The sequence below is a fragment of the Corvus cornix genome, chromosome 4A, assembly GCF_000738735.6.
Source record: "Corvus cornix cornix isolate S_Up_H32 chromosome 4A, ASM73873v5, whole genome shotgun sequence".
NCBI lineage: Eukaryota > Metazoa > Chordata > Aves > Passeriformes > Corvidae > Corvus > Corvus cornix.
The window spans coordinates 14,845,772-14,869,822 of record NC_047058.1 but is presented as its reverse complement, the minus strand read 5'-3'; the positions used below and the strand labels follow the sequence as shown (position 1 = coordinate 14,869,822).

General features: G+C 36.2%; 1 long non-coding RNA gene across 1 annotated transcript; it reads right to left on the bottom strand.

Annotated features, from left to right (window-relative positions):
- Positions 1-10,699: 10,699 nt before the first annotated feature.
- On the bottom strand, positions 10,700-21,928 carry LOC120412050. The gene is made up of 4 exons (XR_005604725.1): positions 21,721-21,928; positions 19,654-20,064; positions 17,707-17,913; positions 10,700-15,111 (listed from the first exon to the last, which is right to left on the bottom strand). It is a non-coding gene; the product is annotated as an uncharacterized LOC120412050 (long non-coding RNA).
- Between the last annotated feature and the right edge of the window lie 2,123 nt (positions 21,929-24,051).

Below are 24,051 nucleotides of genomic sequence, written 5' to 3'. Positions count from 1 at the left end.
CGCATTCAGCTATCAGAAATGATGTGTCACCAGCAGTGGACACGATTAGAACAATATCTAAACACTTCCAAATTGTTTTGATTAACAAAAAGATGTGAGGAAAGTACCAAAAGAACAAGAAAAAGAGAAGAAATGACCATAAAATGTTTTTTTTCTGCAATGGATGAAGAGTTTACTTGGGGAGAGGGGGAAATATATCTTGTATTTTTTATAAAGATTAATAGACATAACAACTATGATGTCTAATGTCTGGTCCACAGTGGAAATACTGTGTAATCACCAGAATGTGATCCTGTGGTCAGGATCTCAAATAAGGGCAAACTGATAGTGATAATTATAGTCATTTATTTCATTCTTCAAGAGATTGCTGCAAGAAGGAAAAAAACGTTAATTAAATATAAAAACAGATGGCAAAGAGACTTTTGCAAAGGTCAACACTGGAAAAATCTTAGCTCTGAATTATCTAAGTGGATTAGACACATGTAATTTATCTGAGAGAATTAAAAAATAAAAATAAAACACACTTGATATTCAGAAGAAGATAATGAACAACATTGCTAAAAGGAAGCAAACCGTACTAATAGCAGGAGATGAAAGATCACTCAGTTTGGCTTCTTATTACTGGCTCATTAAATTCTAGGCTGATTCAGAAAGTACATATGTGTGTAGAACCTGCTTTATGGCTATATAATTTTGATAGAATCTATATTTGATTAACTAGGAGAGAAAAGACACTTGGCCCTTTCACCTGTGAGTTGCCTTTTAGATTCCAAAAGCCCAAACTCAGTTATAGAGGTCTGGGTCAAAGCATCTCACCTCCTTCCAGTCTCCTTCAGCAAGATTACAGATTTTTTTGTCTTCTCCTGTCTACACAGATCATCATTCTTCTCAAGATATCTTTTTGAAAGATATGTCCTTCCTCCTGAATGAAATTATAAAAAAACCCCAACAAAACAAATAAGGAATCTAAGTGGGTTATTTCAATGTCTTCCATCTCTAATTTTTTAATTATTGTAGTTAACTGCTACAAAAATACTTCCCGTTTAATGGCATTAATATTGCTATCACCATTTTATTTAGCTGCACAGCAGTAAATAGAAACATTTTAAGACTTAAGAAAAAAATCTTCTGAGTGATACACAGAAGGAAAAGAAATCTTGATTTGTCAGTGTATGCTGAGATATTAAGAAATTCACTGAGCCTTCATGTTACATTTGTACAGTATTTTCAAGCTTTTTTTCCAGTGTTATGAAGTCTGGAAATTCGTGCCTCTTCAATTTGATTTCATTTTAAAGAAATGTGTTATCTCATAATTTTTCTGCAAATGCCACTAAAGGCCATGAGGAAAAAGAAGATAAATATTGCAAAAGTTCCTATAAGGATGTTGGTATTTGCCACACTAGCTTTGTATTTTTTATGGACCCAAAATGCATTAGTAGGAGCTCCAGCAGGCTGGTGCAAGTGCAGCTGGCTGCTGTTTTGTACTCCTAAGGCTCTCTTTTTCCTTTTGGATGGACTATTAAAACAGTTAAGTAACAATTATATGCAGGTACGTTTCATTGCAATCAGAAGAACAAGGAGAATCCTCGTCTCATAATCATGAGGGGCTCCTTTGAGTTGTTTTATGTCTTCATGAAGAAAGGTGCTTTGTTCTCCCCAAAACTTCTCTTGTCTGTGAAGCAATCCCTGAATTTTAAAGAAATGGCAGGCTGTGAAAGTGTTGGCCAGATATTGAAAAGAAACAAATATTCCAGATATTCTGATGTTAGAGATGTCTCATCAATTACAGGGCTGGGCAGCACCAGGAGAATCTCTTATGCTTTTTATGGATTCCATGGACTTTCTGTATAAAATATAATTCCAATTAGCAATTAATACTGGAAAAGGAGTTCTCATTTATCTTATTCAAAAGTACCCCAGAAAGAATTGATTTTGTATTTTTCACATGTTGCTAGTAGTCTGGCAGCACCATCTGACCTTAATTATGCCGCTAAGAGTGTGGTTTTGAAAGTCAGATAATATCAAACATCAACATCTTTTATCTTTTATCTCAGCAGCGGCACTGGAAAAACAACTGTCTTGGTATCTAACTTCTGTGACTGAACTTGGTCAACCCTCATCAACAGCTGATGTAACTTGATTTGTTGTAAAAGTAATGGGTTTTTTGTATGTATGAAAAAATTAAATTATGATATGTGGAAATAAGAGGAAAGAACAAAACATTTTTGGTGATACATATTTGTGAGTAACATGTATTTGAGGTGAAGGATATATTGGTTTCTTTGTCACATCTAAATTATTAGAGGAAAAGGCAGTGGAAAAATGGAAGAAATCTGGGGAAGATTGGTTTGGTTTTGCTTTAAGACAAGCAATTATAGAGCTTGGATTTTTTTGTTTTTTTCAGAAAAATAAGAAAAGAGAAAGAGAGAAAGAAAAGGAAATCTGCATCTTATTTCATTTATTCAGTAAAAATAAGTCAAATCCTGCTGTGACCTCATATATATGGGCAGTCCCACAGAGCTTTACTGAGATCTTTGGACTCTTCAGTAGAGAATAATTTGTAGAATCAGTGTCTTAGATTTCTGCTTTTCTCTTGATGCTGAATAGAAGGGTTCAAGATGGACTTGAAGATTTACATGACAAAATACTATTTTTTGCATTCCTTTATTGTAATGCATAAGATAACTACCTAGTGTCCACCTAGTATGTTATCTGGTTTTCAACAGAGATCTGTGTTTCTAAAATATGCCTGAAAAGCACTATGGCTTGCCTCTATTTAGCAAATGTGTGGGCAGCAAAGCAAGGATTATGCAAATATCAAAAAGAGAATTTGTTGCAGTCCAGGAAAACATTTATTAAATTCAACAGGAGCCTTGTCAGACTTATTCAGAACAACTGTTCTTATGCTGAAAAAGGAATGGTTGCACAGGAAAATATTTAAGAAGGCTTACATTTATAATGGAATAGTTTTCTGTCAAGAAATGTTGCTCTGTTGAAGGATGTTGCAGGAACGTTTGTTTCAGCATGATGCAGAAATAAAGTGTATTATCTGTGTTTCAAGTGTATTGAGCCCGAAATACCCAATAGTATTCAAGCCATGAGGTTAGGAAATTGTTGTAGCGTGGTAAAAAAGTAATATTCAAAGGGCCTCATTCTTTCCAATTTGATTAAAAAAGGTACACTTCTCTCTTGCTGCTTAAAGTAATTGCTCCCTTTCTCCTATTCTGCTTCATTTAGGAAGAGCAGCAACTTTCTTTGGCCTCATCAAAGTGACTTAAGGTGCAGCCTCCAGCTGTAGGCTCCTGAGAGTCCCTCCTGGTAGTCCCTAGCACTGATCCCTCCTTCACTTGCACACGAGATGATCTGAGTCATTTGGTTTCCTGACTTTGCTCTCATGTCCTAAGGGCAGGTAATTTCTTGGTTATTGCTCTAAAGCTGCATTTTCCTCTTCTCCTTGCAAACACTCTGGCAGTAACTTCCAAAGAACTTTGCTGTATTCTGATTTCAGGCTGTACTTTGAGGTCCTGCAGACCAACATCCCTTCTCTGCATATGGACACTTAGTCTAAATTACAGACTTTGAGCCACTTTCTGCTTTCTTACTTTCACCTATAGCACAACTTCTTTTCCTTTCTTCCTGCCTTTATATTCCTGCCTCTCTCTTTCTTCTTCCCTTCTTCCCTCCTTTCCCTTTCTCTGTATATTCTGTGACTTGATTTTGAGTTAAGTCTTGGTTATCTTAAAAGCCTCTGAGTTTAGGAGCACTGTGTTTGGTGGGGCCAGAAATTTACCTCCAGGATGCAGAACTAACCCAAAGCCCTTCTTCTCCATTTTGTTTTTCTTTAATTGTACCTAGATGTCACTTTCTGACAGTCAAATCCCATATGGATATGAGATTATTTTGAAAGATGACTTAAATAAACTCCAACCCAATAGTTTCTGGCAAAAATGACTCAGGGGTGAGAGGGAAGGACCATGTTATTACGTGACTTCAAAAGTTCCTGCATGTTAACATTCATAGTTGCAGCAGGTAAATAGTTCCCCACTGAAATTATATTTTTTTACAAGAACTTGGGCAGTGAACATGAAAGATTGGTTTCCGTAAATAAAATTCTGCACTGGATGAGTGCCATTCCTCAAGGACACAGCTCAGGTGGGTGTTTGCAAACTGATTTGATTTACATGGAAATCAGTACATGGTTGTTAGAGCTGGTGGTCTTTGGCTTTTTATAAACAGTACCAGGAATCAAATGCCTGCATTGTACCTATTCCTAGTCATAAATAGTTTTTAGAAATATTACTAAAACAGCAGAAAACATAGAAAAAACCTCAAAATTGTACAGACATGAAAGTAAACGTGTTCAGATGTGATTTTATTCTGAAGAACTAAAAATGAAAACAATGGAAAGGAGATGCAATAAAATATTTTTTTATATTCTTGGTATTTAGTTATTTCACATCTCATTTTCTTTGTGAATTTTCTGTTTCCTTTTATTTTAGCTTTTTTTGTTGTTCTTTGTTTGTTTGTATTGTTTTATTTTGTTTGGGTTTTTTGTTGTTGTTTTTGGTTTTTTTTGGTTTTTTTTTGTTTGTTTGTTTTTTTTTTTTTTGTAGTGTGACAGCAACAGGTATTCTCTTTGGTGATAACTTTAAAATTGCAGTAATTTGGAAAACTGAATGTTGGTAATAGATACCTAAAATCAACTTAAAGTAATATAGATAACATATATATGAGCAATAGTTTTGGGAAACCCCAGATAACACATTATTATATTGCAAACAGCATGGGAATTTAGCTTCTCAGTAGATGTAAAAAACCCCTTGATTTGAGTCCTGATGAAAATAAACATTAGAATACTCTTCCAATCTAAAATTAACTTCCACAATCAAATCTCAGGCAGGACAGTACAAACAGTGTTTTAAATAGATTAGACAGAGAGATCTATATAAAATGCAGAAAAGGTATGAATGAAAAAAATGTTTCAACACAAGAAATGAGTGATGGAACATGATGTTTGCAGTGCTCAGCCAACAACTGTGGGGCTGCTTATACAAAAATCTGTCATATGTAGATCCATTTATGGACCGTTCTCGGTCCCCTGCCTGAGGTAATACTGCATCTCTCTTGAAATGAGTACTTGTCCTTTAAAGTGACCATGGTATTTGGGTGCCTGGGCACAAGGGGAGTGAGATTTTCCCTTTGTAGTCCTCTCTACACTGCAGTTTTTGGGATGAGCTTTGGGCTGTACATAGGAACGGTGCCTCTATGCATTTTTTTAAAGCTCTTCTTTAGCAAGTAAATTTACAGTAATGTCAAATAATGTCTGCTCAATGGGGACATTAGTTAATGCTCCATTTATCTCTTTGTGAGGTCTCAGATGTCTCCACTGAGGTGTTGAAATGAGACAGGAAAGTGGTAGTTACTACCAGTCCTTTTCTGAAGGACATGCAATAGCTGTCAGAATACATTCTCACTGAGCAGCTGGAATTTTTATTTTTCCTTGTCTGTCCATGTACTTTCCAAAGGGTTTTGGATTTATGTGTCTTGGCACGCTTCCTTGGACACAGACAGTGATGTTGAATCATAATGTTAATGTGGAAACGGAACTTGCACTTATGAAAGATCCTGGATAAATATCAGCATAAGGAATAAGCATCACAAAGGTGTATGAGGTAAAACATCCCTAAAATGGGCTGCTCAAGTAGTCAAAAGGGAAAGTCTGACAAATATCACTTCTTGAAGTGAAGGACATAGACACAATTTAGCCAGCTGTCATAAGTACTTCTAAAATTTACTGGGGAAAACTGCAATTACCTGAGAGAATGTCTTTACCCCTGTTTTCCTGGGGCACCCATATTGTCATCAATTAGAATTAAACTCATACACCAAAATATTGCTAGCACGAGCTGTAGAAAAATGGTGACAGTGGCAGATTTTCTGTTGCAATTCTGGAACATTTCCCATTTTCTAATCAATGAAGCTTACTGACCCAAAACTATGTTAAAAACAACAAGTTTCGTATATGGCGTTCCCACAGTGTGGCAGCTAAGTTAATGTTTGAACAAAATCATCCCTAGTGTAAAAGCTTGGTTTATGTTTTCCTCACTAGACAAAAGAAAGAAATAGGACTCCAATCTGAAGGAGGAGACTATAACTTCTCTTAGAATGAATGCAGAACTCTTGGTGCATGCACTGATGCTATCACATTGTCATGTTGACACTATTCCTTTAATCTCATTTATATGGGATATTATGGGTAGTCTGTGTCATTGCTTTCGATTGCAATCCCTTTATGGCAGGGACTCTCTTACTCAGTAGCGTGTCTAAATAAAATATAATAAACCATATATAGCTTGGCTTTGGGGTATTATCACCATTAGCATGGATTAGTGGCACAGCTAGGTTGTGTAGTGAGTGAATTGCTTCCTAAGCCTTATCATATGCAAGATTAATCATTAACATGCATTCTTTAATCTGCTTTACCAACTCTAAATACCTCTCTTTCTCCTTGTACTGTTTTTTCTCACTGTTGTCTTAATTCTCTTGATTTTTCGTACTCTATAAACCCCAAGATTTTGAGTGGATCTTACTCCATTCTGCTGCTTAGTTTTACCTTTGAAACCTTACTGGGGCTTGGGTGACAGAGGACCCAGCTGGGCCTAAGAAGCTTGTTTGCAGCTCAGTGAAGGTCACTGCTTAATGGCTCAGTCTGCTGAAGTGAGAGCAAGAATTTTGCCATTTGTTGTGATAAGTTTATATCCTTCCTAATGAAATGTGCTCTAAAGGAACAGGGAGCTCTTTCCATAGAAATGCATATAGGGATCCTGAAATAACAAATGATAACAAATGTTGAATTACGGTGTAGTTGCAGTGTACATAACTCATCTTTGCTGATCAATTTTCATTCCCTCCATGAAATTAGAAACATGAATTCATCTGAAGGACTGAAGGAGCTTCAATATCTAACATCACATTGATATACTCTGCACCACATGGTGAGAGATTTCAACACTGTTTCTCTAGTGAACAACAAGTAAAATATTCCTTTAATGTACATGATTTTATAGTGCTTCCATGCCAACAGTAGCCTCCTTCCTGCCCACTCCCGTTGGCATCTGGATTAAAAATATTTCACTTGTGTCATTTTCAGTGGTTTGTATTTGTAGATCATCAGCTAAATCTGAAGATAAAAGCATCCTCATGTAATCTGTTACAACTACTCCTGGTACTGGTGTGTGAGAATATTTTCTGTAGTGACCAAGGACTAAAAGCGACATTAAAGAAGCTGCCAGTAGCTATTTTTGTACACATGCATTTGTGTACACTTGCAAAGTTTTCATAGGTCTTAGAATACTTCTGGGGCATAAGAAATAATATTCCAGTCCAGTTTTATGCCTAAAGAATCCAAAGCACAATCATGTTCCAGATCATTCTGCAGCTTAGTGACGGAAATGGGAATAGTTACCATGAAAGCAGATTGTTTGCTGTAAATGTGCTACCAGAGACTTGGCTGTTGCAATAAGAAACTTCTTAAAACAAATCATGGGATAAGATCTTTGTAGGTTGAAGCCCTGTTATCCAAAAATGACTCATAAATCTGTGCTACAAGTCATGATACGAGTGTTTAAAATCACGGATTCATGTACTGATAGTAATGTAGTGACAAAAAGAGCAGAGTGGAATTTCACAGCAGCTCTTGGTACACTGCTGTAAGCTGCCCTTAGTGATTGTAACTACACAGGAATATGCATCTGAGTCTTACAGGTTTAAACCTGCATTTTTATCTGTCTCAAAATTGAAATGCCCTTTTAGGTGTACAGATTTCCCTTTAGGAACTCTGGACATGAAAGTTTATTAACTCTCTCAGTGGAATTAGATTCTTAAATCCCATCATATCTGCCTTTTGGCTTTTCATCTAATGGGCTTTCCAAATATCAAAATAGGTGCCCATGTATCTCGTACCACCTAAACTGAAAACATCAGTCTACCAACATCTAGTCAGCTCCCACCTAGAGTACCTAGAGTTCATGACATGTAAATTTGTTTTTCAGCCTTCTGAAATTCTGACCTGGATATCTCATCATGTAAAATACCAACTTGGATTCTCTTGCTAGTCTTGTCAGAATCAATAAGCTAGATCTTTCATACTTATGCTGTGCAAGGATTTGAAATGAGGATATATGCCCTTAGTGAGAGTTATGGACAAGCTGGTGCACAATGCAGGGGAAGAGAAACTATTATACTGCTTAAAACTTTGGGTATTTACAAACTTATTGGAAGATGTGTACTGCAGTTCCCCCTCAAATGACTGTTTTGGTAAAACTTGTATAAAGGTCAAAATTCAAGAAATCAAACTGTACCATAAATCTAAAAATTTTTAGTCAATAAAATAGAAATGTTTGTGTGGTACTTAGAAAGTTGAAATAAATGTATTTACCAGAACTGATCGATCTAATCTTCTCAGAGACAGTCCAGGATAAGTCTGATTTGTTGCCTTGGAAGGGTGACATTTCTCTCTTTATAGAGAAGTCTTGATCCTACAGGGTCAATAGGACTTTGGCTCCTTTCTGTTTCTGCACTTAGTGCAGCCTAGCAGATCCTATTCAAATAGGATATTAAAAATGTTTGGAAAGAGGACATCTCAATCCAATTATCTTGTGGAATGATTACATTTCCCACACACTTGCTGTGTCTTCTGTTTTGTATCTTTCTTTATTTTATACTGGGCCACAAATAAACCAAGATAATGATGGTATCATACTTGAATTAAATAGAAAACCTATATATGTTTGGGCATTATTAATACATTTAGTTGAATAAATCAAAGCTGCATTTGCCAAACGGATGATAGCTTTTGTTTTAGGGAGGATTTCTGGTCTAATTCTATAAGGACCTTGTATTCACCAATAAAATATAACACTACAAACAGAAATTATCTGGCAAGCAGTGGACTACTCTTGCAACTACGTTATCTGCATGTAATACTGAAGAAATTGTTTCACTAAACAGTTCTTTTTAGTGCTTCAAACAATCAAACCTACAGATGAACACATCTTGTAATGTTCTGAAGAAATTTCACAAAAATTCAAGTGTTCTAATTTTGAATGACATTTTTGGGGACCAGTGCAGCAATGGGAATATTTCTTGTTTAGGTCCACAGTTATTTTCTGGTTTTCAAATGTAATTCATACCACAAATTAAAGGAAATTAATGATGTGTTGCACTATTTTTAATGGTTTATTTTTGGTGGATGTTAATTATATTATTTAATACACAACTGAGAAGGGCAATGAGGACTTGATCCAAAACTACTCAGTACAGTATGGTATTTGTAATTCAGCATGATGTCTTCATTATTAGCATTGATCCCTTGGATTTGATACCTAATTCATGATCATTCTTGTTTTCCATTCTTTTGATGATCAGCACTGGAAACTGCTCCGTGGAACTGGTGTCATTTTGGAAGACATATGGTATATCTGCATCACCTCTTTATTAGAGTTCTGACCTATCAGTTGTTCTCCAAGGCAGTATAAATAATCAACATTTTTTTCAGTTTGTAAAAAAGACCTCTCCATATGCTCCTCTGTAGCTGTCTGTTGAATTTCAGCAGCACTGCAGTGCTTTGAGCTGGCAATCCAAACATCTTCATTTAGAAACAAAACACCATACGGTATAATCAACTCCCCATAGTAATTTTCTCCACTGCAGTATCATTAAAGAAGTATTGTAGCATAAAGAGTAAACTGAAATATTCTTGGCCAATGAGAAGGCCAGCAGCCTTCTGCAGTTGAAGATATTTTTACTTATTTTGCTACTGTAATGTCTGAATTCTTCACAGTCTTAATATATTCTCCTAACACATTCCTGTCTCCCTTTGAGCAGGATCTGATTTACAGAAATTCATATCTGAGGAATCAAGCACTGCAGGCTCTCAGCACTGCCCCAAAGGGCTCTCTAACTCTCTAGAGAAGCTAGAAACTGAACCTGAAAACTGAAACTTCCAGCCAAGTGCAGATAGCCAGAGGATTGCAATCCCTGCTATGGAGTGAATTGCTACAACCTGGCACCATTCTTCTTCTACAAAACTTCTGTTGTGCTAAGGTTTAGACAGGAGCCAATGATTTGGATGATGCACAAGTAGGTAGAAGATATGGCAGATATTTTTCATTTGGGCTTAGAGCTTGAATAAATATAATTTGGTAATTAATGTCATTTTAATGCTTTAAATACCTCCTCTGTGCTTGGGACTTCTTCCCTTTCAAGAATTATCTGAAGGGTGGAAGCAGCTGAAACATTTGGGTTTTTTGTGTCTTTTTACTATTAAACTGAACTATATGTTCAGTAATTTGATGGTTAGGGAGTCCTTAAAGCTCATGCTCAGAATATGGATCTTTTTTCAATTTGTCTTTTGTTAAATGTTACTGACTCCCCCCAAAAGAGGGTGAGGAGGGGCCCTCTTTAAAAATTGGTTGATGCAGACCAGCACAACCAATGCTGAAAGTATTTGTCACCAGAGCCTTGTTTAAATAGCTGAGTCAAAAGGTTCTTTGGTTTTTGAGCAATACAGTAAACCTCAGTAGTCATGAGGGGTTCTCCTTCATAACACTGTAAGCCAACTTAGGAAAAATGCACCAAACTCACATGGAGTATTAACATGCCTTTTTAATGTGTCTCCCACTGCTGTGAAACAACACTAGCATTAGAAGCAAAGAAAACAGGATGGTGTTTCTACTTTGGGAAGCCCAGCTGAGATTTTGCTGAACAGAGGTGACAGAAAATAGTTTTTGCAAGAAAGGCATGCGTTGAAATAGTCTGAAAGCTAAATTATTAGGTCAGTTCTACCAGCCTTCCCAATGTAATTGCCATTTATATTGCCTGCCAGAAACTGTATAGACAAAGAGAAAATGATCAAAGTCATTCTTGCTGGTGCCAGACTGCTGTTACTGTCATTAATTGTTTCTCAACATTACACACGTCACTGGCGTAGCTAGGGTCAAATTAATAGAAAGAAGCACAATATCAGGATGGAAATCCCTTTTTATTTATTGATCATTTAGTTTTGACATCTGTAGAAGGATGAAAACTGTTTAAAAGAAAAAAAAACCTGCTTAAATGATAGCCTCTGAATGACTGCTGCAAGACAAACTGAAAATAGCTTTGATGCAATAATTTGCTTATTACTCAAGTACTGCAGCACTTGATAGTTTAAAAACACTTGGATATACAGCTCTTAACTCTACAGGAGAGAAGGAAACACTTCATGCTCTTTATAAATGAACCAGGAAAACAAAGAGGTGTAATCCTCAAAATGCTGAAGCTCCAGACTTCTGAAAGTCAAACTCCACACCACTGAAGTCTGCATACAACCAAAAATTCAAGCCTATTATATAAACAGGCACTGGGGAAGATATGAAAAGTAAGTGGGGTAGACATTGATTTTGAGTTTTTTGCTCTTGGTTTTGCATGACAAGTTGTCAGAGATTGGTCTGAATAGTTCAGTCACTGAATTTGTGTTCGAAGTTTGAATGGTGTCTGTAAATGATGGGAATCACTGATTCCCAGTTCAGTATTTAGCCCCAGAGCATGAACATGTAGTAAAGCACTCTGAAAGCATTGACTGGCTAGGAAAATATAAATCAAATAGATCCTGTATGTGATATGCACAATCCAGTGGATCTTTTGAAATGACAGAACAATGTGCTTTCAGTTAAAAAAAAAGGGAAGTTTCTTTTGCAGCCCAGAAACTGATGGAAAAAAAAAGATACAGTGATGTAGTAGGGAAAATGTATTTTGCATCATGTATTTTCAAGCCTACAATGAGATTGCAGTTGTGAGATTTCACAGGCTTCTCATAGTTAATTTTAATGAGGAGAAGAGATGGATGATGTTGAACCACAGTTACTTTTGTGTGCATACAGACAGAAGATTTTTGTTTCTTGGTCTAGTCTCTGAGAACACACTGGCACCAGGCAAGAGTCAAAGACCAAAAACTTCAAGTTACCCTTTGGAATTTCAGCTACACCAAAAAGCTGGAGGTGTGTTACATTTATATTTATCTAAATCTCACCCAAATATTATCTGGATTTTGTAGTAATGGCTACCCATTCTAAAACCAGTGGAAGGGCTTTGAAGCTCATTCATTCAGAAGAATTCTTGTAGCACATCATGGGACAAGGGAAGACAGGAAAACAAGTGGGGATAATTTTTCTGCCCTTCCTGGCAGTTTGGTGAATATATTCCACTTATCTAACTTGCAAAACATGTTGCTGTCCTTAAATGGTATTTTTTTTTTCGTAACAAGAGCATAAAGCTTGTGTTCACTTTATTGATCTGTCTAAGGTTTCAGATATGGACATATAATGAGTTCATTATATCGAACTGATTCCAAGTAAGTATCTCTAATGTGCTTCTGAGAATATTTTCCACGTGGTGTTTTCTTCTGACAAGATTCATTCCTTTTCATTTCATAGCAGGGGCTGAACAATAGATCCATAGTGGCATTGATATTTGTGAAAAATTAATTTCTCATTTACAAGCTTCAAATATGGCAAAGCACATCTGTGTAATTTGCCAGCAAGGAAGCTGATACAACCATGTTGCTTGCCTGGAAAATCAGGGAAAAGAGAAATACGTATGTTTTAAATATCAACTGGTATCCACTTAGAAATAACTCCTTATTTGATTCTTATAAAAAATTGTAGCACAAATTGAAGTAATCATGAATACTTTTCAGAAAAGATGCCTGTTTATAGGAAAAGCTTTTTAATTATGTAAATGTTTCTTTGCAGTTATTCATAAAGATGTGCTCAGGATGTTAGCACTGAAACCAGATTGGCAAAGCTATACTTCCATTCCAGTCTTACTGAAATGAGAAACAGATCAAAGATTTTTATAGTGAATTATACCTTTTTAATATAATTATTCATCTACCTTTAATAAAGATATGAAAAGTCCATGAGTCTGTTTTTAATAATAGGAAAATCTCCCAGTAGATGGAGGGAGACTTGAAATTAGATCTAAAATTTATTTACAAAGAAACACTGTGCAAGGTACTAACCACAGGTCTCATTTATGGAAATCTGGAAAACTGACCTCAGTGAAAATATCTGGGCAAATATTCAAAAGTACAGAAAATCTATCCAATTAAAGATGCATGTCCTAATCCCACAAGCCTTCAGGCAGATATATTTGCTTATTCAAATAGACTCTATTATAAATTCCAGTAAATTAAAATACCTGTTAACCTATTTGTTCATTTGCCTCATTGCTTTCTCGTGTTCCAGCTCTAGATTATACATAATTGGCTATATTTGCAAAGGTTTATTGTCTCCCAGAACTGGAAAGTAGTGAAATGAAGTCATAAGGTGTTTTGCTTTGGTTTTGTTTGATTCTTTTGTTTACAGTGAGAAAAATAAGAAAGCCAGGTTATAATGAAGAGTCAATCCATGCACTGCAGGAGCAGGGTACTTGCCAACCCAATGGTTTTTAAAAGAAAAGAAGCGATATTTTTCTTCAGGCTAAGGAGAGGGGAGTTTTAACATAATGCTTAGAACCAAATTGTCTTTTCAAAATAGGGAGGAAATATATTTCCTGTGTACCATTGATGACAAAACTCCTATTGCAAATTCTAAAGCACTGGATGATGAAAGACTTGCAGAATCAGTATGCAGCATTGCTGAGGAGTAAAAAAAATGCATAATATCTTGAATACCTGTTCCCAGAAAACGTTTGATTTATTTACTTTCAAAAATCTCTCTCCCATGAAAGTTCCTAAATCAGTGGTGTGGCAGAGAAAAGAAAAAAAAAAAGAAAATAAACAAAACTGAATGAACAACCATTGCCAAGGAAGGACTTCAGATACCTCCTGATTTCATTCAGCGCTTGGAGACACTGAAACATATTTCCCATTTTTCCAGACTCAGGCAATGGTACTTGAACATGCTGTGTTTTGAAAGATAGTGTGATTGTTAGTCGTAAAAGTTTCCTTATTTATTGTTTAATCAGTACCTGAGTGGTTAAACAATAGGTGATTAACAGTTATGAATAACAGTGTAATGGGTATTCACAGAGTTATAATTTTAAAATAAAAACTTGCAGGGTAATTAGAAGTAGGTGGAATGGCCAATAATGGCCAATATGGTCTCTGTTTTTCCTTAACTCCATCCCCAAACCCTTTCTGAATATGGCCTTCCAAATGGTGTAAATAACAGAATGTAAATAATTCCTATACCATATAATGGATAAATGTTCTTTCTCAATTGTATTTTTAACATGAATTAATGATAATTCATCCATGTATGGTAGTTTCAAATGAAAATATTTCCTGGCCCATTTTGTGCTTGCTAGGCATTTTCTACAAATGGATTTTATATAAGATGGTTTCATTTCAACCAGATTAAATGCTGATATTCCCTTATGTGGATCAATACATGTAACTGTTAGAATAATTGAACTTTCTGGCACAAATTCTGCCCGTTACTCATTTTATTACCATTTTTCTGTGAATATATTCTAGATCTGCTTAAAATTCCTTTGGTGACCATGGCTGTGCACCTTAACAGTGCTGCAGGCTTTTGACAATAGGTGTAGTATGGTGGTATAAAACAAGAACTGGCTGAGGGTGGGGAAAGCTAAATGGGTCCTTCCTCTAACTGATGCTCTGACTTGCAGTTGTGCTTGGCAGTGCACTTCTTTCCCAGATGATCCCATTCTTTCCCTCATGAGCTAAATCTGCATCCCAGAATTGTGGAACCTCTCTAAATTTTGAGCTCCCAGTGGTGGGAGTTTGAGTGAGGAGTTCGTGGAAGGATTTAGGATTTCCTCACCTCTCAAAAAAGTAAAGGCAAAATTGGCCTCTTGTTCATCTCTAGTTTTCTACCTGTAATTCAGCTGAAGTTGGAATAGTTCCCTTACTGCCTCTGTCTTTACCAGTACAATTGTGCATATGTGTTTATTTATTATTTTGCCATTGCCCATCTTCTTGCAACATTATCTTTCTTCCTCTCCTTCTGCTTGAAATTTATGTTTATCTCATTTTAAAAGTACATGCAGGGCTGTCCACAATTATCTGCTGTCCTCCTTTGCTGATGAAATTAGGCGTTTTCAGACCTGGAAATAGAAACATAAAACTGAATTGGAAAAACAGTTCAGGTACACAGCTGTGCAGTATTTCTGACAGAATCTTTGCACAAGATAATGCTATTCTAATGAAAGGGGTTAGAGCTGTGATTCTTGAATATCAAAAGTTCTCTGAAACACCTTTTAAAAATTTAATATTCCCACTGACTGAAAAATGCAACGTGTATTTGAGAGAGAGTGTGTGTTCTGAGCAGAACAATGTACACAACAACAAACAAATTTCAGGCAACTTCATGTAATTGATTATAATTGTTCAGTTATTTGATAACAACTGATATACTTACACATGATTGGATAAAAAATGTACAGAGTTCAACATTGCCTTTTTAGCGAAGACTTCTTCTGTCCATCTGATACAGTAGTCTGCCATCAAAAGTGAAATTACAAATATTGCCTTAAATGCAGAAACTTAGGGATTGACTGACTGTTCTATTTCTTTCTGATTAAACAGAAACTTGATGTGTCTGTCATTTTACAAGCACATCCCTACGGGGACGTGTAGCTGCCATGCAGCACAAAATGCACTTGTGTCCTTACCTGAAAATTGGCAAGATCTCAGCAGTGCACATCCCAGTGAAGCTGAAGTTGCATTAAAGGTCAGTAAACCTCAGGAGGCAAAGCTCCTACCTTTGAGCAAGTTTGAGTCCATCACTATGTGTTTGGGTCCCTAAACCACTGACACCTTCCTCTGGGGTTTTTGATGTTTTTAATTTTTTGTGTGCCACAAATGGTTTGGGAAATTCCCACTAAGCAGCTGATGTTGTTGTGGGCCAGCTCCCACATTACTTTTAGAAACAAGAGGTGTCTGCCAAAATTTTCTAGTATTATCTAAATAGAAAAGACTGACTTTTTGTAATAAATAAGTGCACACTCCAACAGGTAGTATCTGTATTGAAACAGACAAAAGAAGTCCCTGGATGCACATTTACGTAAAGAACATTTCCTAAATTCCTATGTGTCAAAAATATTTCAGATTTGCATTTTCAATATAAATGTGATTTGAGAGAAACCATTTGCCTCATTAAGGCCTCCTTCATCAAGGAATGTAAATCAACGTGTCTTTACATGCAACAGTGTAAGAATGACACCAATGAGCTGTTCCAAATCACAAAATCAACCGCTTGCATTTCATGTTCTTTTGGAGAAAGGCATGATTTAAACAGAGTTTCATCTCCTGCATTATAATTATGACCAAGTGGGAGAAAAGTTCCCATTCTCAAACTTTGGAAACAAATCCTGGTCTCAAATTCCACTGTGCATGTTGCTAAGGACAAAGTCCAACTCCTACTGAAATCAGCAGGAATCAGCTCAGACAGCCAGTGCAGTTGAGGGGGTTGTCTTTCCATATAATTCAGGGGGAGTTAAATTAATGACAACAGATGTGGCTGAACAGCATTACATTATTGTCTTACAGCCATATGATTCTAGAAGTTCACTGAATCACTCTATTAAATTACATACATGTTATGATTATGTCTTTATTATTTCTATAAAGGAACCAATCTAGGCTGCAATTAGGGCGTTTAAAAGACTGTTATTTTTTGGCCTCTTTAATAAGCAATTTTTTCTTTCAGAAATAATGACCATATATTTTATACTAAGAAAACATGAAATACTCTTTATATAAAGAACTGATCTTTCTCAGGCACATAGGCACAATTTCCAGTTATGCAAATGAATGAGCAACTTCAAAACAAAAGTGAGTCACATTAGTCTAAAAAGGGATGTTGTGTATGTATAATGCACAGAGACACAAAGTATCTTGGAAAAGTGACTTTGATCTTTAAATGATGTAAGTAACTGATCTACTTTGTTTTTTATAGAGGAAACATGAGTGCTTAGCCATGTACTAATATGAAAATTACAGTTTATTTTCAAATATATGTACCTTTTGTGTGTGCATGTGTACACACACATTATGCACATGGTGTGAATCTGTATCTGTCATATACATGTCTGTATAACTTTTTTCTAACTGAAGCAATTACACTATGAAGAAAACTTGTTGTGAGTTGAAATGAACTACCAAGTGATATCCTGGCAAAATTCAACTGACTGATCAGCCTAGCAGCTAGGCAAAAATTATTACAGTGGAACAGTTTAGAGAATATAATTTGTTCAGCTCTGTATCTCAGGATACAGAGTGCAGGGAAGGGCTGTGCTTGTGCTGGACATCTGTATGATGCCTAGCCAAAATAAAAATAAAAATAAAAGGTATCTAAAGTGCAAGAACTGGACAGGAGGGAAAATACCTGAAGAAACTGCTCTTCCTTTAGCTGTCTAACAAGCTTGTTATCTTGGATTAACCAGTCCCTGAAGTCTCCAGAGATTGTCTTAAATAAATAGATGCAATTTCTAGTCATTAATTACCTGCCTATTCTCAAACCAAGCTGAGCAGTGTTCTAATGCACTTTATAGGTTTCTGACTTTAATTGAAAACAAACGTGGGTAAACAATGAAACTGCATGTTTATCAAGTACCTATTTCCTGACAATCAAGAGATAGGTAATTGCAGCAGTACAAGGGCTGTTTATCAAGATGCTTCATTGTTGAGTGTTTACGTACATCTCCTCCCAGTCCTTGTTCCCATAAAACACAAGCAGTGCTGGCAACAGTGGAAAAAATGTCCCTCCTGAGGCCAACAACGTAGGGCAGCAGTGGTAAAAATGTTCCTCGAGAGGCCTGCAAGACAGTCTGTTCCACAAGGCCTTATTGAAAAAGATGTGATTGGAAAAATGCTCCAGACTGGTCTCAGGGAAGTGGTTTCAGAGACTGGAAAAGGAAAACAGTAGTGGGAGTAAATTAGCATTTTTTATATGTTAATAAATGCGAATAAAATACCTTCTAATGAGCAAAAATCTGTGTAAAGCTCCCCAAAGGATGTATGGTCGTATTTTCGGACACAAACTCAGGTGCAAACCACAGAACTCAGAAGGCCCCTACAGCAGATGTTTCAGGAGAATATTTCATGTCAAAAGGGAAAGCTGGCCAAGATGCACTGGGTAGGGCTTTTACTGGTAGACAGTTATAGTTTAGGGGAAAGTGCTCTATTTTAAAGCTTGGATATTTTAATACAGAAGTTTGAGCTCTTTCCAAAATCTTTCCCTGCATCACTGCAGAGGCATTTGCTGAAAGTAGACAAATACATGATAAAGTAACAGGAAAACAAGCTGGATGACAAGCAATGCACTTTGATGAGTGAGTGTGTCAGAAGAAATCACTGTGCATAAAGCTATGGCAGGACTGTGTTAGGTCTTCACTAAGATCCTGTTTCTTTAAGAATTAGACTCTGTGATAATCAGAAGGTTGAAGCATTTTGGTGTCTCTTACACAGAAGCTATGCTAGGATAAATGTACCTGATGTTGGTGTGCTTATCTGTGTGCATGAAGCTGAAAATAATTATGTTGGTTTGAAATGTCCTTTCAGTGGCTTAATGACATTCAGAAATGATTGTTGATCTGACATTGCTTTAAAAAGTAAAAGAAAAATAAGTATTGTTGGCCCAGTAAATATAATTCTTTCAAGAAACATTCCCACTCTAGACTAGACATCACTGCATCATGCTTTTGTCCCCTTCCACCCCCCTCTCCCCATCCCATGCACTTAAAAATGTCACAATTCTGTTTCCTGAAGTTTTCCAATTAATTCCCTTACATTCTGGATGTGGAACATCTGTTCCTTTTATTTCTTCTCCCATCTCAAGAAATACATTTGGTTTACAACCAGAGAATTAATTCAGCTCTTACCTCTGCAAGCATCACTCACACAATCCTTTGATGTCAAAGCAGTGGCTCACATATTTGACGGCAAAGCTAGGAGATGGATTGACTTTTTAAAATTTCTTAGCCAATCCTATCTTTTTTTTTCTTTTTATTTATTTATTTTTCATGTAATTATAAAGACCGGGTGTTCAACTGACATAAACCTATCACATCCCATTCTTCTTCCATGTTTCCTCATTGTTTTATAGCTAATGAAGATTTAGCCCTGCTGCTGTGGAAGAACAAAAGCTAATGTGATTCTGTTTGTTAACTTGCTTGAGCATGCAGCAGCAGTACTGATGATATTAGCAGAAATGAGCACACCTTGGGAATAGCAGTTTTTACTTAATTACTGCTATACAACCAGCTGGGAAAACTCAGTTTGTTTTTATTAAACTTCTAAAAGTTCTGTGCATGTAAGGAATGCTTAGGGGTCTGATAACACACAGTGCAAACAGTAGATCATATAGTGCAGGGGAGTAAATACACAAACACCAAAACACACAAAAAGGGTGAAAAGCAGTCTGCCAGAACAAGTGTTATGACACCAAGGCTATGGGGAACCCCATACTTTGTACCCAGCTAAGAAGAGTAACATGAATGAGGGACTTCACAAAAAAAACAGAGTGAGATAATCCTCTAGAATAAGTAACAGCCAGTTACCAGCTGGCCATTTTCTATGCCTGAGAGTTGTTTTTGTTGGGATTTCTACAATTTCTGCAAACTGGCTTAGAAAATATTCTTCCTTACCACATATTTTTTGTGAATCCTTGTGCGCTGGGCAGATCAACTCTACATGGTGCTTGTTGAGTTCTTCCAGACATCTCTGGAATACTGTGGGCAGTGTCAATTTTTCAAGACATCTAAACATCCAGAAGCTTGCCAAAAGTAGTCTCCTCATCTAGCAGTAGGGCTTGCAAAGCAGGGGATGCACATCTGGGTGCCTGTGTGATCTACAGGTCCCACAGAAATAGAAGTCACTTGTAAAGAGAAGAAATCCTTTTCTTGTTGCTGTGTCCAACTCAGGTGATCTTTAATGTGCTCTTTAGACAAGGGAGTGATACCTTTCCATGGACAAATGGATTAATAGATTCTCTTTTAGGAGGAGCTGAGTTGCAGTGGCTGAAATGTGCATTATTTACTATTTGATGCCTCCCAAGCCTAACATGACAGAGATAACAGAGAAAAAAATCTGTATTTCCAAATATCTACATTAATTTCTAAAGCTTCACACAACATACATTTTCTATAAATATCTATTACAATTGCTACCATCATTACTATCTTTATACCTTTTAACTTGTAGGAAAATAAATTTCTCAGAATGAAGCAAAGTCAGTATTGGTGACAGACCTATTTTTCTAATTTTAAAAACTCCATTGTCTTTCTTCTGCCATCTTTGTCAAAGCATTTATTTTTATTTTATTTTCATTTAAGTCCCTGTCTTAAAATAGCTGAATTAGTAACTTGCTACAGCTATTAAGAAAAACAAGGCTATTATCCCCCCACTTAACATTCTCCACAAAATTTTTTGAAATATTTTCATGACCAGGGTTGATGAAATTCAAACACCATCTTTCTTGTGGTCTTTCATGTGGAGAACTGTGGTCTCTCTTTGATGATAAAGAAGTTAAACGAGCTGAATTTAAAGCAGGCTCAGCTCTGGCCATGACTTAATGTAATTGTTTTCAAACACCTTGATTTAAGATAACTTGCCTGAGAGCAATGCAATATAAATGGCATTACTTTACTTTTTAATAGTAAGTTCACTTTATCTTATGACTATCTGAAAAAGCTAGATATGGTTTTATATGATCACTGAAATATAAGTGCTTAGGTGAAAGACCATAAACATGAACAAATGTCTGGTGTCAGGAGCAGAGCTGTACTGAGACTGGGCAGTTTCCATTGTTCTGCCAGAGCTCTCATTCTCTGTGGCTTTTACTCTGTGCAAAGACTGTAATGTTGTTTATTTCTTAATTTTGCAGAATGTAGCCAGGATTTTTAAACGATTTCAAGAGACAAGAACTAAATTGATCATTATTTCTGGGGCAGAAGGTAAATACTGTGTAACAGAACTTATGGATTAGTGCAAAACCAGGGAAAAATCACATATTCTAATGTTGCTAGTTCCCAAGTTTTGTTATAGCCTGGTAGCAGTTGCTTGTTAATACGAGAGTTTCTTTCATGATATTGGGAAGCTGAGAAATTCTTAGGTACCAGTTCTTCATTTTTCTTGGTGTAGGTGAGTTTAAGTGCAGAATCTCTTTTATTTGAAACCTTATGAAAGAAGAAATTGCAGGATTGGCACTAATGTTTGCCTTCTTTGTGCTCTTATGGCACAAACTCTGTGGTACTTTAAGAGATGAGCATTCAGAGGTTTTCAGAAGTCTCTCTCTCTTGTTAACAGTTTCACTGTTGGCATGTTTAAATTCATTTTAGGAATGCTATGACTTTGGCAAATCAGACATTTCAAGTGATGTTTTAGAGCACCATTGGAAAGAATTTTCATTAAACGAAAACCTAAAAAATCAGCAACAGAGCTTCTGCCTTACTTTTACATTCTGAAGTTTGTGAACAATTATGGTATCTGAAAAGTTAAGTTTGTCTTCAATCCAAGATTGGTTTTGGGGTTTGCCAATCTGAATAGTGAGTAACACATCCCACATTCATTATTGCCACCAGAAAAATGTTGTCTTGCAGTATTTTACAACAGAAAATAAAGTCAGGGACAGTTTACAGTGCCAAGATTATTAGTTGACTATATGGGAAAAAAAGCTACCGCTATGTCAAAATTATTAATAGAGTTACACACACCTCCATGTATCTGGTTCAGGTGAAACAGTGGCAGGATGAATAATTGAGGTTTTGTCTACCATAAAAGTTCAATATGCTTAAAGTGCTGACTCTCCATTTTCCTGCAAACATCACATTTCCTCTTAGGTGATGCAATTTGTCATTAAATAAAAAAAGAGAAACACAAAGATTTTAGAATGATGCCATATATTTTTGTTATTCTAGGTCTGGTGCATACACAGAATTGAAAAAAATAGCATTTTTGTTTTGAGTAGAATGCCAACACTTTGTAAACAAATAAAGGCTAACAAAAAAATTTTAATATTTTGAACCACCCTTTGGATCTTTTTTTTGCTAGTGACAGTATGAAACAGTAGCAATCTTGGCTGTTCTTAGTGACTGAGGTTTATTTATGACATATACTTGGGTGCTGTTTATTTCCATCTGTATGCACTTTGTCCTTCTTCAGCACTGTATACATCCTAAAATTTGCAACCCTGTTTCCTCAAGGTGTAAATCAGAATAGGAGACTGTTTCTTGTGACTTTAACTAACCTGAAAATTCACACACTGAATTACTTCTTGAGCTGGTATTCATAGAGTTTTTAAAAATACATTCTAAAGGGAACATTCTTTAATTTGTTGCAGAGTAACAAATGTGTCTATTTACTTATCACAATGTGCCTTACTGACTCTGAAAGTCTTCTAAAGATTTACAAAACTTTATTTTTGTTGTTGCTGCAACCCTAATAATTATTTTCATAGATTCTTGAGAGGTTACAAGAACAAGATCTATTTAAGAGTCTCGGTCACTGTGCTCTTTTAAACTGTTTACTAAGTTAAACTTGGGGTTGGTTATTTTTTTCGTCTTATTTCCTTTACTCCTTTTTATTTCTAATTTTTTTTTTTTAAACAACCATTTCTACTACATGCTAGCATTGCTGTCATAGATGGTTAAGCCTTCAAAGTGTGATTTTGCTCCTGGAAGAGCTTTCTGACACGTGCAGGTTGGAATGCTGAGCTGTTTTTGAGGCTGAGAATGTTCTGAAAAGCAATCACAAGAAAAGTATTTGCCAAATGGTGTGTTGGAACTACAAATCTTAAAGCACCTTGTGCCTGTGAGAACTTGCCAAAACCTTCCTGATTAATTTGCTGAAGCATTTTGTTCCTGCTATCTCAGCAAATATTTACCTTGCAGAAGTCCCTGGTGTTCTGGCACAGCTGTTGGGGATCTCTATGAAGTTTGAATGTGTTTCCCCTTTTGCTTCTGCAAATGCTGCCGAGTAAAGAGGCACTTAGATAGTGTAAGACCACGTATTTTTGAAAGTTTTTCTTTGTTTCTCCAAGTTTTGTAAGGCTTGTTGTTTAGGTCTTGCATAAACAAGTTTCAGGCTCAGTTTTGCAACAGCAGAGGAGCTGAATTCCTGATTCAGCATGGATCCATACCTGCTGAGTGGTGGTATCCTGGAAATTGCTGATAAAAAGTAGCTATTTTCAACAGTCGTACCTAGTAATATGTTATCAGTTATTGGTTTGCCTTTTCTTCTGAGAAAGCTTGCTTATCTCTTGTTCTCACCTTCCAGAACAATAGCCTGTGTGGGGAAATCGAATTGCCTAACAGCTCTTCCATGGAATAAACTAGTTACCATTGTAATTGATTTCTTGAATTGTCCTAAACAGTTAGGTGTACTCAGGTACACATTGTGTGCAGGGCTTGGCACAGCTGTGTGATCAGCATTCTCACCATGGTGAGCTGGATTCAATTCCTTGGCATTGTATTTCCATTGGATTCCGTGCCCTCACTGCCCTGAGGGCTCAATTTCATAGTGATGCTCTTTTGAAACACTTGTCATGATGCAAAAACCACTGGTTATTGTGCCATGGGAATCACTGAGTGAGTAGCATGGCAGCATCTTTCTTCCCAAGGAACATTGGGAACTTGATTGTTATGAACCAGGAATGACATAACAGCCAGGCAAGTTCCCTCTAGGATTTCATTTTAAATTTTGGAAAACAAATTAAAAATCCATATTGTGATATAAAGGAAGTATCACAAATTGTCCTTAAAAACACCTGAGCAAAGAAAAAAACCAACTTTTTTTCTTCTTACACACCTTCAAAAATATTTTTAATAAGAGGGGAATAATTTTTAAAATCAGCATTTCTTACATTGGCCAGGCAACCTCAGAAGACCTTAACAATGCAATGCATTTCTTTTATTACAAAACCTGGACTCTTATTAAACTTGTAGTTTGAAAGGGAAAAAGAACTTCAGAATGCAATTCCACATGTACCTCTTACATAAATATCTGCCTTTGATTCCTCAAAACCACATTATATTTGAGGGTATTTT